Source organism: Hydractinia symbiolongicarpus, chromosome 3, assembly GCF_029227915.1.
Source record: "Hydractinia symbiolongicarpus strain clone_291-10 chromosome 3, HSymV2.1, whole genome shotgun sequence".
NCBI classification, from domain to species: Eukaryota; Metazoa; Cnidaria; class Hydrozoa; order Anthoathecata; family Hydractiniidae; genus Hydractinia; species Hydractinia symbiolongicarpus.
Window position 1 is genome coordinate 25613064 of NC_079877.1, and position 18822 is coordinate 25631885.

Sequence of the window (18822 nt, forward strand, 5' to 3'; positions counted from 1 at the left end):
TTTACTTTTCCGAGAAAAAATCATCCTTAAGAATCGTTGATTTTTTAAGGATAAAAAAAATCGCTTTTAGATAAACACGTTAGTTTCTGTAGTTTTGTAAAAGAGATTTGAAATGTAATACCGTATTGCTTCGAATAAACGCCCTCTTCTATTAAACGCCCCCTCGAATAGACGCCCCCCGTTTTCAGCCATTTTTTAAATAACCGCCCCTCTAATAGACGCCCCCTTTAATTGACGCCCCTCCCTCATAAGGGGGCGTTTATTCGAGGCGATAGTGAAAGTATATGATTATTACTGTTATTGTTTTGCTCTTTTAATTAAAATGCAATTTAAATGGTGCTATTATATTATAGAAATTTCATAAATATAACTAAACACAATCTCTCATATTTGATACATCGGTAAAATAAGGAAATTTTCTATAAACACCTTTTTTCATAAATCTTAGGTTTAAGTTTGGAAATTTAGATATATTGTTAACTTTATGTTATAGGTATCCTAAAAAACTGCAAAAGAGACGAAGTGTTAAAAATTTATTAAACGCCCCCCTCGAATAGACGCTCTCCCAAAATGTCAAAAAATTTCATTAAACGCCCCGGGCGTTTATTTGAAGCATTGCGGTAGATGGTATACGAAAAAAACAACACTACGAAAAAACGTTTTAAAGATTTTTTAAAATATCACACCTTTCAAGCATACTCATGATACCATAGGAAACCAAACAATTTTTTTTAAAAAGACACTAAAGGCGTTTTACGATAGTTTAATATTTTTAGAAATGAAAGATTTGAGGTGGTTTTTTTCCAGATGGTCATTTCTTTTCGGAAAGGAAATATAAAAGATTTTTTGATATTTTGAAAACTATGCTCCAGAGGATTATGTGTTAAAACATTCACTCGTAACTTCTATTTAACTTAAAGGTGTGAAAGACCGATCAAAAAAAAATAAGTAAGTGAAAGATTAAAAAGTTAGCACCCCCGTACTGAAGAAAAACATATCAAATTAACTCATTAACAATACGGTGCATGAAAATGATAAACATATGTTCGATCGTTCTATGGAAGGGAGGGAAATACCAAAAATAGAAAAAGCTTGGGGGCAGTTGTCAGGCAACAAACAAGAAGCTAAGAAAAATTTACGTTATAACTTTTGTAAAGATATGGTTGCTCGCTCGGTGGTATTTATTGTAGAAAAAATGTATGAATAATGTCGCTCTACTCAGCAAACAGAGAACTAAAATTAACGGGTTTACTATAGTAGAATGTAATTATCCAGCTCCGCGCTGTCACGGAGTTTTATTGTTGTGGTGGATCTCATGCGGGCGAGTCATCAACAAAACGTTAACTTAATCACGATGAAGAATTATAATGTTCTGGACTGGCAACCTGAACATTTATAACTGCCACTAGTGATCATTGATCAATAATTAAAATAAAAGATCTTGGAGTGGAGAGAAAAAATCAAAAGCCAGGTACTGTGAAAATAGGTTTTCAATAGATTTGTGTTTCGATGTATTTTTTTATAATAAATAAAAGTTCTTAGGCAGGATACCTAACCCACCCCGCTATAGTAGTGTTTTTACAAATAAAGTCGCTTATAAATTTTTTTATCTGTTCACGGGGTGGGTTAGTACGATGGCCCCTATGGCTCACTTCTTTTTAATTTGAAAGCACTTCTCTTATATGATTCAAACAGTTATCTTCTGTATTCTCACACTTCTCTTCTGCATAGTGACACTTCTCCTCTGCACTTAACACTTCTTTGCATGTGGTCCAAAACTTTTTCTTAACAACGAATTTAAATATCTGGTCTGCAATTCTGCACCCACGGACTGTATATTCTTCATGACAAGTATATTTACTTAGCAGACACGCGCTCAATTTAACAACAGTTTTTGCAGCAGCAGGTCTCAGTGGATATGTATGAATAAAAAATTTCACGATAATCGATTCAACTTGGAGAGTAGTTAATTTTATTGATCGAAAGACATGATAAATGACAAAATGGCTGCCCAGAGTCCTCAAAATTATGGTAGTGTCCACCGAGCAAACCACATGCTTTTCCTTTTATAACTGTGTGCTTTATAAGAATATCAGGTTGGGATTTTAGGGTAAAAATAATAGGTCTTGTTTAGAACAATCGAAAAATAAGAATAATGATTAACCTGGTTAGAATTTTGGTATTCCTTTAAAAAGGTGTGTATTATTAAAAAAGATAAACAACGCAATGTATTTTTATCTATAGTTTATAGTCAACTTGGTCATATTTTTTTTTTGCCGGGAGCCGTTATGTCATTTAGGTCATTTACTCAAAAGCGCGATTTAGCACAATGATAACATCAAAATCCGGCTCAATCAATATTCCGGAACAAAATTGGGTCTGGGAATTTTTTGATTTCATGGAAGAGAAGTGTTTCACACTTTGGAAGAGAAGTTAAAGAGAAGATTGCAGAGGAAAGAAGAGAAGTGTTTTTATTAAGAAGAGAAGTGAGCCATAGGGGCCATCGTAGGTTAGGTGGTACGCGTAATTCATCACGGACAGGATACGTCCGCTGGTTTGTCTAAAAATAATACTTTTGACGTTTGACGTGAGTAATATATGCCATATGAAAGCATATACCAAAAGCTCAAAATACTATCTATAAAAAGATTTGTTTCGAAGTTATTTAATTGAAAATAAACATTTTAAAAAAAATTGGTTTTGTTAAAAAGAGTTAGGTTAGGTTGAAAATGTTGACGGTTTTTTACTCATTTGGAATGTTTGCTATGATCACGTGATTTACCGTGCCTCTCTCCTCTTTTCTCAAATGTAGAGGAAGAGAAGAGTTAGGGTTGTTTTGTATAGTCAAATACATTCTACAATTTCACACACGTTTTTTGTTATGATTAGCTACTGTGACTTATCCTCTGTGTACGTTTCCAGGATAACATCACCTGGTCAACTTATTATTAGATGCTTTTTATTATTTCAAAGAGATGAATATGAATCATGTCTTTTCGTGTATTTTACGGTTTTTTTTAAAAAAAATGAGAACTTAAGATTTATCACATTCAAGTTTACTGTGACAGAATTTATACTACTCTACTTAAAATTTTACTTCTTCGAACATATTCTAAGACTGTTTTATGTTGGATGACTTAAATTTAATAGCTCCACTTATTTTACGCATATGCCAAATTTTATGATCAAAATTTGTGTATTTCCTTTGAACCTAGGTAGTCTCCCCCCTCCTACAAATAAGGCTATTTATACATCAATATTGTAATATAGTAAATAAAAAGTGCTAAATGATTTAAAATTGCACTTTTAGCTATCTTCATAATGTACAACATTCGTTGGCATAACGATTAGGGGTACTGATTTTACCCTGGGGTGAAAATTACCCCGGGGAGAGGAAACCCTGTCTTCAGGCAAACTCTCATGGGTGGCTACACGATGAGACGGGGTAAAAAATAAGCTCTGGGGTTTATTTTACCTCTGTCTTGAGGACTGAGGTAAAATAAGCCCTAGGTCTTGTTCAGTAGCTATTATTTTCACCAGTCAAAAATCAACCATTAAAAATAATACAAAAAGTGACTTTCTAGTCACATTTTGATGTTTCAGTTAAAGGTTTATCAGATAAGTTTAACAAAATCCCGACAAAACCAACCGATGTTCTGGCCGTTTTGTGATATAATTTCAACCATATTTTTATAGCCATGGAACAAAACCGAAGTGTAATATTTAATTTTAATTTTAGAGAGAAGAAAATACATCGGAGAATCATGTTGAAGAAGTTACTTTAACTGTGAATTTTCGTAGTACCTCGGTGGGTAGAGCAACAAGTGTTCGTTCTTGCTGTGCAATGTTTTTTATAACATTTTTAATTGTATTTTTATCGTTTTTTCAGACAGGCCTCAACGGACCGAAGCGTATTGGCTCAAGTAATAAGAAGTTTTTCTACTGTGAAATTTGCTCCACAAGATTCACTTTATGTCACAATATGAAAAGGCATATAAAAGAATGCCACAATGCTGAACGAAGATATAGCGCAGCGGCAACTTGTAGTGAGTGTGGTCAGAATCTATCGAATCAGTCCTCATTAAGAAGACATACACTGCGTTACCACCGTCGATTCTTAAAATAAAAACGGAATAAAGGATGACGACAAAATCCATCAAATAATATATATCAGTCAAATCCCGTTACATGTTCACTTTTTTACTCTTAAACCTCAGACATGTTAATATTTTTCGTCAGCTATAAAAGGAGATCATGCTCACCAGTATCACCTCTTTTGTAACTTTCTCTATATATTGTTGACTGCAGCACAAATTGTGATGCATATGCGACTGTAAATACACGCTTTTTTATAAGAAAACCTTAAAATTTTGAAAAAATTGTATGTTTAATCAAAAAAGGCAATTGTACCAACATATTAGCCATCATAAACGCTCTGTTTCGGTTTCTGGGGGGTAAATTAAATTAAATAAAACTCATCAGAAGGAACTTTAAAAATAGAAAAGCCATTATATTTAGCCCTTTGTGAAACTGTGCAACTGTATATAGGACAATTTTCGGCAGGCATGTTGAAAATAATCCTGTTTAAATGTTTGTTAATCCTATGTTTACAGTAACTAACCATTTTTCGACACGAGCGAGCAGCCAAAGCACTGGGTACGAGGTATATTCTGCTAATAAAATCGTAAACAATCTTATGACTATGGTGTTTTCAATATGGTAACTGCTATATACCGAAAATTACCGTTTTTCCAAAACGTTGCGACAAAGTATCAGTTTGGCGGTCTAGCGAATTCAAAATGGTGAAAAGTATGTGTTTTTGTGATGATTCGTGCCAAAGATAGTGCTTAGAATCGATTTTCTTATGAAAATTTTGAATTACGATAAGACACTGCAGTTGGCTAAGATAGTATAACTATAAGGTATACCCTTGGAGAAAATTCTTTCCTCCAAGGTATACTAGAAGTATTTAAACATGGCTGGCTAACCGTTTCGTATACATAATTAAACCTTTTTGGCCTATTTTGTCTAGGATTTCAGCTTGGGTGTTTAGATAAGTTACATAAATATTTGTCACTGTAACTTGTAAAGTAGTTTGTGATAATCATAATAAAAATCAACACCACGAGATATAAAAAATAATTTTTGCCCTATTCACCCTGTGGCATTTCATCAATTTCTATATCACATTCAGTGATACCAATTTGAATTTTCCAAGTGTTTAATGTTTGCCACAATGGGCGTATTTGTCTTTGGCCACTAATTCTCTTTTTTTTTTCCCGATAAAATTTTGCCAAACATATGTTTCAACCGTGAAAAGCACAAATTCTCTTTAGCGATTATGATAATAGCAATCTATAATGTTCAGAAACCAAAACAAAAAAAAACCGATTCGAAACTCCTTTTATTAAGGGAGTCTCGAAATGTATAAAATCACGAAATTGGATGTCAATAAAATGAAAGCAACTATGTCTATTTGGGTATATTTAACCTCGTCCTACTTGAAACGAGCAGCTCGATAGATCTTGGGTAGGAAGACCGGGACTTCGATTAAATAATTTGGATGCTCGTTTATATAAACACAAACACCCGGATTAAAAGATGGAAAATATATAGCATATAGTAGAAAATATATAGTATTCCCTTAAAAATGCTTTAAAGTTACGAAATATACTCTCATTTTACTTAATTACAGGTACGTTTAATTGCATGTTTATTTAGAAGCAAAATTGCAGAAAAGATTTTAATTAGTGTTAGGAAAACTGCCTATTTAGTTTTACTATCATCCCAGCTAATTATTTCCTCTAATTATTTTAGGGGTCAATCGGCAAAACTTTAATTCCGGGTAAAATTATTCCGTGCGAACGTAGGTTACACGTTATGATTCACAACGGGCCGGGCGAAAATTATTTAATTTTTGACGCAAAATTCTGCTTTTGCCACAAGTTTTGTATTCCAAAACATGTACAGTACTTTTTCTGATTATATCTCTTTAGGCTGCAAATATGTCCAGCTTTAGTTTTATTTCGCATTGAGAACCGTTGAGAAATGTTCGGACTTTTAATAACTTTAATTGAAAATTATGAAGTATGGATGACATTTCGATGTATAAACCACGTTAAAAAAGCTCTTTGTAGGATGTAAACATATCCAGATTTAGTTTCGTTTCACACAGTGTACGGCTATCATGCATTGCGTTTGGACATTTAAACCACATTGAAAAGGCTTCATTTACTTTTTCTATAAAGTTTGTTGTATTATTTTTGCAAATGTCGAAAACGGTTGTGTAATTTTTAGACTAACAATGGTTTCAGTGGAACATTTTGAAGTATGGATGACATTAGAGACCGATTCTTTAAGTTCCAGCTTTGAAGTAATGAAATTTGGACTTTTTTTCCGTGAAACAGCAACTAGACATTGAAATATCAAGACAAAACTCTAGTGGAGCATAATATCTTGTGATGGATTATTTGTGTTTAAATACTAGCGTAATATTAACCACTCGGCTTTACTCGTGGTCCTTAGGAAATTCATTACTTGTGATGTGTTCTACAAGGCTTAAAGATACTAACGATGTATGGATAAACACATTTTGCTACATTAGAACGTCATGGTGAGCACTTTAGGTATTTCGAACTCGTTGACTGAGCGCAGAAGAACACAAGATGTGAAACTAAAAAGGAATAGTTGCAGGGGCATGTTAGATTAGCTTCTTTTTATATGATATTATGATGAACACTGGGTAATCGCCCTTTATTTCTTGTATATATACCAACTACACTTGATTGAGTGATAAAAATGATAAAGCCTTTAAAAAAGGCTTCGTTTACTTTTTCCATGAAGTCTGTTGTAGTATTTTTGCAAATGCTACACACTGTAGAGCAATTTTTAAAGTAACAAATTCTTCACCTAAAAAGTATGAAGTATGGATGACATTGCAAATCCATTGTTCAAGTTGCGGCTTAAAAGTACGGAATTTTCGGCTATTCTTCCATAAAACCACAACTAAACATTTAACAATCAAGAGCAAACATAATATGCGAAGATTAACTTGGGAGAAATTGACGATTGATGTATGAATACTAGCGTAATAGTGACCACTCGGATTTACTCATGGTATTTAGGACATACATTGCTTGTTATATATTCTGTAAGGCTCAAACAAACTGATCATATATGGATAAACGCTCTTTGCTTTTTTGGAGAGCCATGTTGCGAATTCTAGGTATTTCAAACTTGCTGGGTGAGCGCAGTAAAACTCAAGATGTGAAATTGAAAAGGAATATTTAGGCGTGTCAGCTAAATTTATTTCTTTGTATCTGATATTATGATGAAGACTGTCGAATCGACCTTTATGCGCCTTGTGTATCTACCAACTACAGTTGATTTACTGATAAAACACTCTTTGTAAGATGTAAACTTATCCAGATTTAGTTTCGTTTCAGACAGTGTAAGACTACCAAGCATTGCGTTTGGACATTAAAACCACATTAAAAAGGCGCATTTACTTTTACTATGAACTCTGTTGTATTGCTTTCGCAAATTCCAAACACGGTAGAGCAATTTTTAAAGTAACAATTTCTGCAATTAAAAATTATGAAGTATGGATGACATTATAGGCCAATTGTTCAAGTTCCAGCTTGAAAGTACTGGAATTTCGACTGTTCTTCCGTAAAACCGCAAATGGACACTTAACCATCAAGAGAAACCTTAGTTTCCGCGGATTCACTTGTGAGCAAATGAAGATCTGTATATAAATACTAGCGTAATAGTGACCACTCGGACTTACTCATGGTATTTAGGACATACATTGCTTGTAATGTATTCTGTAATGGTCAAACACACTGACCATTAAGGGATAAACACTTTTACCGTGTTGGAGGGCCATGGTGTGCATTCTAGGTATTTCAAACTCGTTTGGTGGGCACAGTAGAACTAAAGATGTGAAAGTGAGAAGGAATATTTAAGCGGGCCTGCTAAATTTGCTTCTTTGTATGTTATAGATTAACACTGACGAATCACCCATTGTTCCTTGTTTTCCTAGTAACTACACTTGATTTAGTGATTGAAAAACTCTTTGTAAGATGCAAACATATGCAGATGTGGCTTCGTTTTACTCAGTGTAAGACTATCATGCATTGCGTTGAAATATTTAAGCCACAATGAAAAGGCGTCATTCACTTTTACTATAAACTCTGTTGCTGTTTTTTCGCAAATGCCAAACACGGTAGAGTAACTTCTAGAGTAACAATTTCTTCACTTGAAAATTATGAAGTATGGATGACATTACATACCCATTGTTCAAGTTCCAGCTCATATGTACTGAAATTTCGACTGTTCTTCCGTAAAACCGCTAGACATTCAACAACCAAGTTAAAGCTTATTTTGCGCAGAGCAACTTGTCAGAAATTGACGATTGATGTATAAATACTAGCGTATTAGTGACCACTCAGATTCCCTTAGGTTATTTAGGACATACATTGCTTGTTACGTATTCTGTAAGGCTTAAACAAGCTGATCATGTATGGATAAACGCTTTTTGCGTTTTTGGAGAGCTATGTTGTGAATTCTAGGTATTTTAATCTTGCTGGGTGAGCGCAGTAAAACTCAAGATGTGAAAGTGAAAAGGAATATTTAGGCGTGTCAGCTAAATTTATTTCTTTGTATCTGATATTATGATGAAGACTGTCGAATCGACCTTTATGCGCCTTGTGTATCTACCAACTACAGTTGATTTACTGATAAAACACTCTTTGTAAGATGTAAACTTATCCAGATTTAGTTTCGTTTCAGACAGTGTAAGACTACCAAGCATTGCGTTTGGACATTAAAACCACATTGAAAAGGCTTCATTTACTTTTTCCGTGAAGTCTGTTGTAGTGTTTTTGCAAATTCTAAACACGGTAGAGCAATTTTTAAAGTAACAATTTCTGCAATTAAAAATTACGAAGTATGGATGATATTACAGGCCGATTGTTCAAGTTCCAGCTTGAAAGTACTAGAATTTCGACTGTTCTTCCGTATAATCGCAACTAGACATTCAACAATTAAGATAAAGCTTTATTTGCGCAGCATTGCTTGTAATGTATTCTGTAAGGCCTAAACAAACTGATCATGTATGGATAAACGGTTTTTCCTATTTTGAAGATCCATGTTGTGAAATCTAGTTGTTTCAAACTTGCTGGGTGAGCGCAGTAAAACTCAAAATGTGAAATTGAAAAGGAATATTTAGGCGTGTCTGCTAAATTTATTTGTTTGTATCTTGTACTATGATGAAGACTGACTAATCGACCTTTATGCGCCTTGTGTATCTACCAACTACAGTTGATTTACTGATAACACGCTCTTTGTAGGATGTAAACTTATCCAGATTTAGTTTCGTTTCAGACAGTGTAAGACTACCAAGCATTGCGTTTGGACATTTAAACCACATTGAAGATACTTCATTTCCTTTTTCCATGAAGTCTGTTGCAGTGTTTTGCATGTGCTAAACACTGCAGAGCAATTTTTAGAGTAACAACTTCTACACTTGAAAATTATGAAGTATGGATGACATTGCAAATCCATTGTTCAAGTTGCGGCTTAAAAGTACTGAATTTTCGGCTATTCTTCCATAAAACCACAACTACACATTTAACAATCAAGAGCAAACATAATATGCGCAGAATAACTTGTGAGAAATTGACGATTGATGTATGAATACTAGCGTAACAGTGACCACTCGGATTCACTCATGGTATTTAGGACATACATTGCTTGTAATGTATTCTGTAAGGGTCAAACAAACTGACCATTATTGGATAAACGCTTTTTGCTTTTTTGGAGAGCTATGTTGTGAATTCTAGGTATTTCAAACTTGCTGGGTGAGCGCAGTAAAACTCAAGATGTGAAATTGAAAAGGAATATTTAGGCGCGCCTGCTAAGTTTGCTTCTTTGTACGTGATATTCTGATTAACACTGACGAATCGCCCATTTTCCGTTGTTTTCCTACTAATTACACTTGATTTACTGATAAAGAAGTCATTCGCAGGATGCAAACATATGCAGACGTAGCTTCGTTTTACGCGGTGTAAGACTATCATGCATTGCGTTTGGGCATTTACACCACATTAAAAAGGCGCATTTACTTTTACTATGAACTCTGTTGTATTGCTTTCGCAAATTCCACACACGGTAGAGCAATTTTTAAAGTAACAATTTCTGCAATTAAAAATTATGAAGTATGGATGACATTATAGGCCAATTGTTCAAGTTCCAGCTTGAAAGTACTGGAATTTCGACTGTTCTTCCGTAAAACCGCAAAATGACACTTAACCATCAAGAGAAACCTTAGTTTCCGCGGATTCACTTGTGAGCAAATGAAGATCTGTATATAAATACTAGCGTGATAGTGACCACTCGGACTTACTCATGGTATTTAGGACATACATTGCTTGTAATGTATTCTGTAAGGGTCAAACACACTGACCATTAATGGATAAACACTTTTACCGTATTGGAGGGCCATGGTGTGCATTCTAGGTATTTCAAACTCGTTTGGTGGGCACAGTAGAACTAAAGATGTGAAAGTGAGAAGGAATATTTAAGCGGGCCTGCTAAATTTGCTTCTTTGTATGTTATAGATTAACACTGACGAATCACCCATTGTTTTTCCTAGTAACTACACTTGATTTAGTGATTGAAAAACTCTTTGTAAGATGCAAACATATGCAGATGTGGCTTCGTTTTACTCAGTGTAAGACTATCATGCATTGCGTTGAAATATTTAAGCCACAATGAAAAGGCGTCATTCACTTTTACTATAAACTCTGTTGCTGTTTTTTCGCAAATGCCAAACACGGTAGAGTAACTTCTAGAGTAACAATTTCTTCACTTGAAAATTATGAAGTATGGATGACATTACATACCCATTGTTCAAGTTCCAGCTCATATGTACTAGAATTTCGACTGTTCTTCCGTATAATCGCAACTACACATTTAACAATCAAGAGCAAACATAATATGCGCAGAATAACTTGTGAGAAATTGACGATTGATGTATGAATACTAGCGTAACAGTGACCACTTGGATTCACTCATGGTATTTAGGACATACATTGCTTGTAATGTATTCTGTAAGGGTCAAACAAACTGACCATTAATGGATAAACGCTTTTTGCTTTTTTGGAGAGCTATGTTGTGAATTCTAGGTATTTCAAACTTGCTGGGTGAGCGCAGTAAAACTCAAGATGTGAAATTGAAAAGGAATATTTAGGCGCGCCTGCTAAGTTTGCTTCTTTGTACGTGATATTCTGATTAACACTGACGAATCGCCCATTTTCCGTTGTTTTCCTACTAATTACACTTGATTTACTGATAAAGAAGTCATTCGCAGGATGCAAACATATGCAGACGTAGCTTCGTTTTACGCGGTGTAAGACTATCATGCATTGCGTTTGGGCATTTACACCACATTAGAAAGGCGCATTTACTTTTACTATGAACTCTGTTGTATTGCTTTCGCAAATTCCAAACACGGTAGAGCAATTTTTAAAGTAACAATTTCTGCAATTAAAAATTATGAAGTATGGATGACATTATAGGCCAATTGTTCAAGTTCCAGCTTGAAAGTACTGGAATTTCGACTGTTCTTCCGTAAAACCGCAAATGGACACTTAACCATCAAGAGAAACCTTAGTTTCCGCGGATTCACTTGTGAGCAAATGAAGATCTGTATATAAATACTAGCGTAATAGTGACCACTCGGACTTACTCATGGTATTTAGGACATACATTGCTTGTAATGTATTCTGTAAGGGTCAAACACACTGACCATTAAGGGATAAACACTTTTACCGTGTTGGAGGGCCATGGTGTGCATTCTAGGTATTTCAAACTCGTTTGGTGGGCACAGTAGAACTAAAGATGTGAAAGTGAGAAGGAATATTTAAGCGGGCCTGCTAAATTTGCTTCTTTGTATGTTATAGATTAACACTGACGAATCACCCATTGTTCCTTGTTTTCCTAGTAACTACACTTGATTTAGTGATTGAAAAACTCTTTGTAAGATGCAAACATATGCAGATGTGGCTTCGTTTTACTCAGTGTAAGACTATCATGCATTGCGTTGAAATATTTAAGCCACAATGAAAAGGCGTCATTCACTTTTACTATAAACTCTGTTGCTGTTTTTTCGCAAATGCCAAACACGGTAGAGTAACTTCTAGAGTAACAATTTCTTCACTTGAAAATTATGAAGTATGGATGACATTACATACCCATTGTTCAAGTTCCAGCTCATATGTACTGAAATTTCGACTGTTCTTCCGTAAAACCGCTAGACATTCAACAACCAAGTTAAAGCTTATTTTGCGCAGAGCAACTTGTCAGAAATTGACGATTGATGTATAAATACTAGCGTATTAGTGACCACTCAGATTCCCTTAGGTTAATTAGGACATACATTGCTTGTTACGTATTCTGTAAGGCTTAAACAAGCTGATCATGTATGGATAAACGCTTTTTGCGTTTTTGGAGAGCTATGTTGTGAATTCTAGGTATTTTAATCTTGCTGGGTGAGCGCAGTAAAACTCAAGATGTGAAATTGAAAAGGAATATTTAGGCGTGTCAGCTAAATTTATTTCTTTGTATCTGATATTATGATGAAGACTGTCAAATCGACCTTTATGCGCCTTGTGTATCTACCAACTACAGTTGATTTACTGATAAAACACTCTTTGTAAGATGTAAACTTATCCAGATTTAGTTTCGTTTCAGACAGTGTAAGACTACCAAGCATTGCGTTTGGACATTAAAACCACATTGAAAAGGCTTCATTTACTTTTTCCGTGAAGTCTGTTGTAGTGTTTTTGCAAATTCTAAACACGGTAGAGCAATTTTTAAAGTAACAATTTCTGCAATTAAAAATTACGAAGTATGGATGATATTACAGGCCGATTGTTCAAGTTCCAGCTTGAAAGTACTAGAATTTCGACTGTTCTTCCGTATAATCGCAACTAGACATTCAACAATTAAGATAAAGCTTTATTTGCGCAGCATTGCTTGTAATGTATTCTGTAAGGCCTAAACAAACTGATCATGTATGGATAAACGGTTTTTCCTATTTTGAAGATCCATGTTGTGAAATCTAGTTGTTTCAAACTTGCTGGGTGAGCGCAGTAAAACTCAAAATGTGAAATTGAAAAGGAATATTTAGGCGTGTCTGCTAAATTTATTTGTTTGTATCTTGTACTATGATGAAGACTGACTAATCGACCTTTATGCGCCTTGTGTATCTACCAACTACAGTTGATTTACTGATAACACGCTCTTTGTAGGATGTAAACTTATCCAGATTTAGTTTCGTTTCAGACAGTGTAAGACTACCAAGCATTGCGTTTGGACATTTAAACCACATTGAAGATACTTCATTTCCTTTTTCCATGAAGTCTGTTGCAGTGTTTTGCATGTGCTAAACACTGCAGAGCAATTTTTAGAGTAACAACTTCTACACTTGAAAATTATGAAGTATGGATGACATTGCAAATCCATTGTTCAAGTTGCGGCTTAAAAGTACTGAATTTTCGGCTATTCTTCCATAAAACCACAACTACACATTTAACAATCAAGAGCAAACATAATATGCGCAGAATAACTTGTGAGAAATTGACGATTGATGTATGAATACTAGCGTAACAGTGACCACTCGGATTCACTCATGGTATTTAGGACATACATTGCTTGTAATGTATTCTGTAAGGGTCAAACAAACTGACCATTATTGGATAAACGCTTTTTGCTTTTTTGGAGAGCTATGTTGTGAATTCTAGGTATTTCAAACTTGCTGGGTGAGCGCAGTAAAACTCAAGATGTGAAATTGAAAAGGAATATTTAGGCGCGCCTGCTAAGTTTGCTTCTTTGTACGTGATATTCTGATTAACACTGACGAATCGCCCATTTTCCGTTGTTTTCCTACTAATTACACTTGATTTACTGATAAAGAAGTCATTCGCAGGATGCAAACATATGCAGACGTAGCTTCGTTTTACGCGGTGTAAGACTATCATGCATTGCGTTTGGGCATTTACACCACATTAAAAAGGCGCATTTACTTTTACTATGAACTCTGTTGTATTGCTTTCGCAAATTCCACACACGGTAGAGCAATTTTTAAAGTAACAATTTCTGCAATTAAAAATTATGAAGTATGGATGACATTATAGGCCAATTGTTCAAGTTCCAGCTTGAAAGTACTGGAATTTCGACTGTTCTTCCGTAAAACCGCAAAATGACACTTAACCATCAAGAGAAACCTTAGTTTCCGCGGATTCACTTGTGAGCAAATGAAGATCTGTATATAAATACTAGCGTGATAGTGACCACTCGGACTTACTCATGGTATTTAGGACATACATTGCTTGTAATGTATTCTGTAAGGGTCAAACACACTGACCATTAATGGATAAACACTTTTACCGTATTGGAGGGCCATGGTGTGCATTCTAGGTATTTCAAACTCGTTTGGTGGGCACAGTAGAACTAAAGATGTGAAAGTGAGAAGGAATATTTAAGCGGGCCTGCTAAATTTGCTTCTTTGTATGTTATAGATTAACACTGACGAATCACCCATTGTTTTTCCTAGTAACTACACTTGATTTAGTGATTGAAAAACTCTTTGTAAGATGCAAACATATGCAGATGTGGCTTCGTTTTACTCAGTGTAAGACTATCATGCATTGCGTTGAAATATTTAAGCCACAATGAAAAGGCGTCATTCACTTTTACTATAAACTCTGTTGCTGTTTTTTCGCAAATGCCAAACACGGTAGAGTAACTTCTAGAGTAACAATTTCTTCACTTGAAAATTATGAAGTATGGATGACATTACATACCCATTGTTCAAGTTCCAGCTCATATGTACTAGAATTTCGACTGTTCTTCCGTATAATCGCAACTACACATTTAACAATCAAGAGCAAACATAATATGCGCAGAATAACTTGTGAGAAATTGACGATTGATGTATGAATACTAGCGTAACAGTGACCACTTGGATTCACTCATGGTATTTAGGACATACATTGCTTGTAATGTATTCTGTAAGGGTCAAACAAACTGACCATTAATGGATAAACGCTTTTTGCTTTTTTGGAGAGCTATGTTGTGAATTCTAGGTATTTCAAACTTGCTGGGTGAGCGCAGTAAAACTCAAGATGTGAAATTGAAAAGGAATATTTAGGCGCGCCTGCTAAGTTTGCTTCTTTGTACGTGATATTCTGATTAACACTGACGAATCGCCCATTTTCCGTTGTTTTCCTACTAATTACACTTGATTTACTGATAAAGAAGTCATTCGCAGGATGCAAACATATGCAGACGTAGCTTCGTTTTACGCGGTGTAAGACTATCATGCATTGCGTTTGGGCATTTACACCACATTAGAAAGGCGCATTTACTTTTACTATGAACTCTGTTGTATTGCTTTCGCAAATTCCAAACACGGTAGAGCAATTTTTAAAGTAACAATTTCTGCAATTAAAAATTATGAAGTATGGATGACATTATAGGCCAATTGTTCAAGTTCCAGCTTGAAAGTACTGGAATTTCGACTGTTCTTCCGTAAAACCGCAAATGGACACTTAACCATCAAGAGAAACCTTAGTTTCCGCGGATTCACTTGTGAGCAAATGAAGATCTGTATATAAATACTAGCGTAATAGTGACCACTCGGACTTACTCATGGTATTTAGGACATACATTGCTTGTAATGTATTCTGTAAGGGTCAAACACACTGACCATTAAGGGATAAACACTTTTACCGTGTTGGAGGGCCATGGTGTGCATTCTAGGTATTTCAAACTCGTTTGGTGGGCACAGTAGAACTAAAGATGTGAAAGTGAGAAGGAATATTTAAGCGGGCCTGCTAAATTTGCTTCTTTGTATGTTATAGATTAACACTAACGAATCACCCATTGTTCCTTGTTTTCCTAGTAACTACACTTGATTTAGTGATTGAAAAACTCTTTGTAAGATGCAAACATATGCAGATGTGGCTTCGTTTTACTCAGTGTAAGACTATCATACATTGCGTTGAAATATTTAAGCCACAATGAAAAGGCGTCATTCACTTTTACTATAAACTCTGTTGCTGTTTTTTCGCAAATGCCAAACACGGTAGAGTAACTTCTAGAGTAACAATTTCTTCACTTGAAAATTATGAAGTATGGATGACATTACATACCCATTGTTCAAGTTCCAGCTCATATGTACTGAAATTTCGACTGTTCTTCCGTAAAACCGCTAGACATTCAACAACCAAGTTAAAGCTTATTTTGCGCAGAGCAACTTGTCAGAAATTGACGATTGATGTATAAATACTAGCGTATTAGTGACCACTCAGATTCCCTTAGGTTATTTAGGACATACATTGCTTGTTACGTATTCTGTAAGGCTTAAACAAGCTGATCATGTATGGATAAACGCTTTTTGCGTTTTTGGAGAGCTATGTTGTGAATTCTAGGTATTTTAATCTTGCTGGGTGAGCGCAGTAAAACTCAAGATGTGAAAGTGAAAAGGAATATTTAGGCGTGTCAGCTAAATTTATTTCTTTGTATCTGATATTATGATGAAGACTGTCGAATCGACCTTTATGCGCCTTGTGTATCTACTAACTACAGTTGATTTACTGATAAAACACTCTTTGTAAGATGTAAACTTATCCAGATTTAGTTTCGTTTCAGACAGTGTAAGACTACCAAGCATTGCGTTTGGACATTAAAACCACATTGAAAAGGCTTCATTTACTTTTTCCGTGAAGTCTGTTGTAGTGTTTTTGCAAATTCTAAACACGGTAGAGCAATTTTTAAAGTAACAATTTCTGCAATTAAAAATTACGAAGTATGGATGATATTACAGGCCGATTGTTCAAGTTCCAGCTTGAAAGTACTAGAATTTCGACTGTTCTTCCGTATAATCGCAACTAGACATTCAACAATTAAGATAAAGCTTTATTTGCGCAGCATTGCTTGTAACGTATTCTGTAAGGCCTAAACAAACTGATCATGTATGGATAAACGGTTTTTCCTATTTTGAAGATCCATGTTGTGAAATCTAGTTGTTTCAAACTTGCTGGGTGAGCGCAGTAAAACTCAAAATGTGAAATTGAAAAGGAATATTTAGGCGTGTCTGCTAAATTTATTTGTTTGTATCTTGTACTATGATGAAGACTGACTAATCGACCTTTATGCGCCTTGTGTATCTACCAACTACAGTTGATTTACTGATAACACGCTCTTTGTAGGATGTAAACTTATCCAGATTTAGTTTCGTTTCAGACGGTGTAAGACTACCAAGCATTGCGTTTGGACATTTAAACCACATTGAAGATACTTCATTTCCTTTTTCCATGAAGTCTGTTGCAGTGTTTTGCATGTGCTAAACACTGCAGAGCAATTTTTAGAGTAACAACTTCTACACTTGAAAATTATGAAGTATGGATGACATTGCAAATCCATTGTTCAAGTTGCGGCTTAAAAGTACTGAATTTTCGGCTATTCTTCCATAAAACCACAACTACACATTTAACAATCAAGAGCAAACATAATATGCGCAGAATAACTTGTGAGAAATTGACGATTGATGTATGAATACTAGCGTAACAGTGACCACTCGGATTCACTCATGGTATTTAGGACATACATTGCTTGTAATGTATTCTGTAAGGGTCAAACAAACTGACCATTATTGGATAAACGCTTTTTGCTTTTTTGGAGAGCTATGTTGTGAATTCTAGGTATTTCAAACTTGCTGGGTGAGCGCAGTAAAACTCAAGATGTGAAATTGAAAAGGAATATTTAGGCGCGCCTGCTAAGTTTGCTTCTTTGTACGTGATATTCTGATTAACACTGACGAATCGCCCATTTTCCGTTGTTTTCCTACTAATTACACTTGATTTACTGATAAAGAAGTCATTCGCAGGATGCAAACATATGCAGACGTAGCTTCGTTTTACGCGGTGTAAGACTATCATGCATTGCGTTTGGGCATTTACACCACATTAAAAAGGCGCATTTACTTTTACTATGAACTCTGTTGTATTGCTTTCGCAAATTCCACACACGGTAGAGCAATTTTTAAAGTAACAATTTCTGCAATTAAAAATTATGAAGTATGGATGACATTATAGGCCAATTGTTCAAGTTCCAGCTTGAAAGTACTGGAATTTCGACTGTTCTTCCGTAAAACCGCAAAATGACACTTAACCATCAAGAGAAACCTTAGTTTCCGCGGATTCACTTGTGAGCAAATGAAGATCTGTATATAAATACTAGCGTGATAGTGACCACTCGGACTTACTCATGGTATTTAGGACATACATTGCTTGTAATGTATTCTGTAAGGGTCAAACACACTGACCATTAATGGATAAACACTTTTACCGTATTGGAGGGCCATGGTGTGCATTCTAGGTATTTCAAACTCGTTTGGTGGGCACAGTAGAACTAAAGATGTGAAAGTGAGAAGGAATATTTAAGCGGGCCTGCTAAATTTGCTTCTTTGTATGTTATAGATTAACACTGACGAATCACCCATTGTTTTTCCTAGTAACTACACTTGATTTAGTGATTGAAAAACTCTTTGTAAGATGCAAACATATGCAGATGTGGCTTCGTTTTACTCAGTGTAAGACTATCATGCATTGCGTTGAAATATTTAAGCCACAATGAAAAGGCGTCATTCACTTTTACTATAAACTCTGTTGCTGTTTTTTCGCAAATGCCAAACACGGTAGAGTAACTTCTAGAGTAACAATTTCTTCACTTGAAAATTATGAAGTATGGATG

At 35.1% G+C, this 18822-nt stretch overlaps 1 long non-coding RNA gene across 1 annotated transcript; it reads left to right on the top strand.

Moving 5' to 3' along the window:
* Positions 1 to 1058: 1058 nt before the first annotated feature.
* Positions 1059 to 4335, top strand: LOC130635464 (uncharacterized). Its single transcript, XR_008982161.1, has 3 exons — positions 1059 to 1471; positions 3740 to 3808; positions 3890 to 4335. It is a non-coding gene; the product is annotated as an uncharacterized LOC130635464 (long non-coding RNA).
* Positions 4336 to 18822: the final 14487 nt, after the last annotated feature.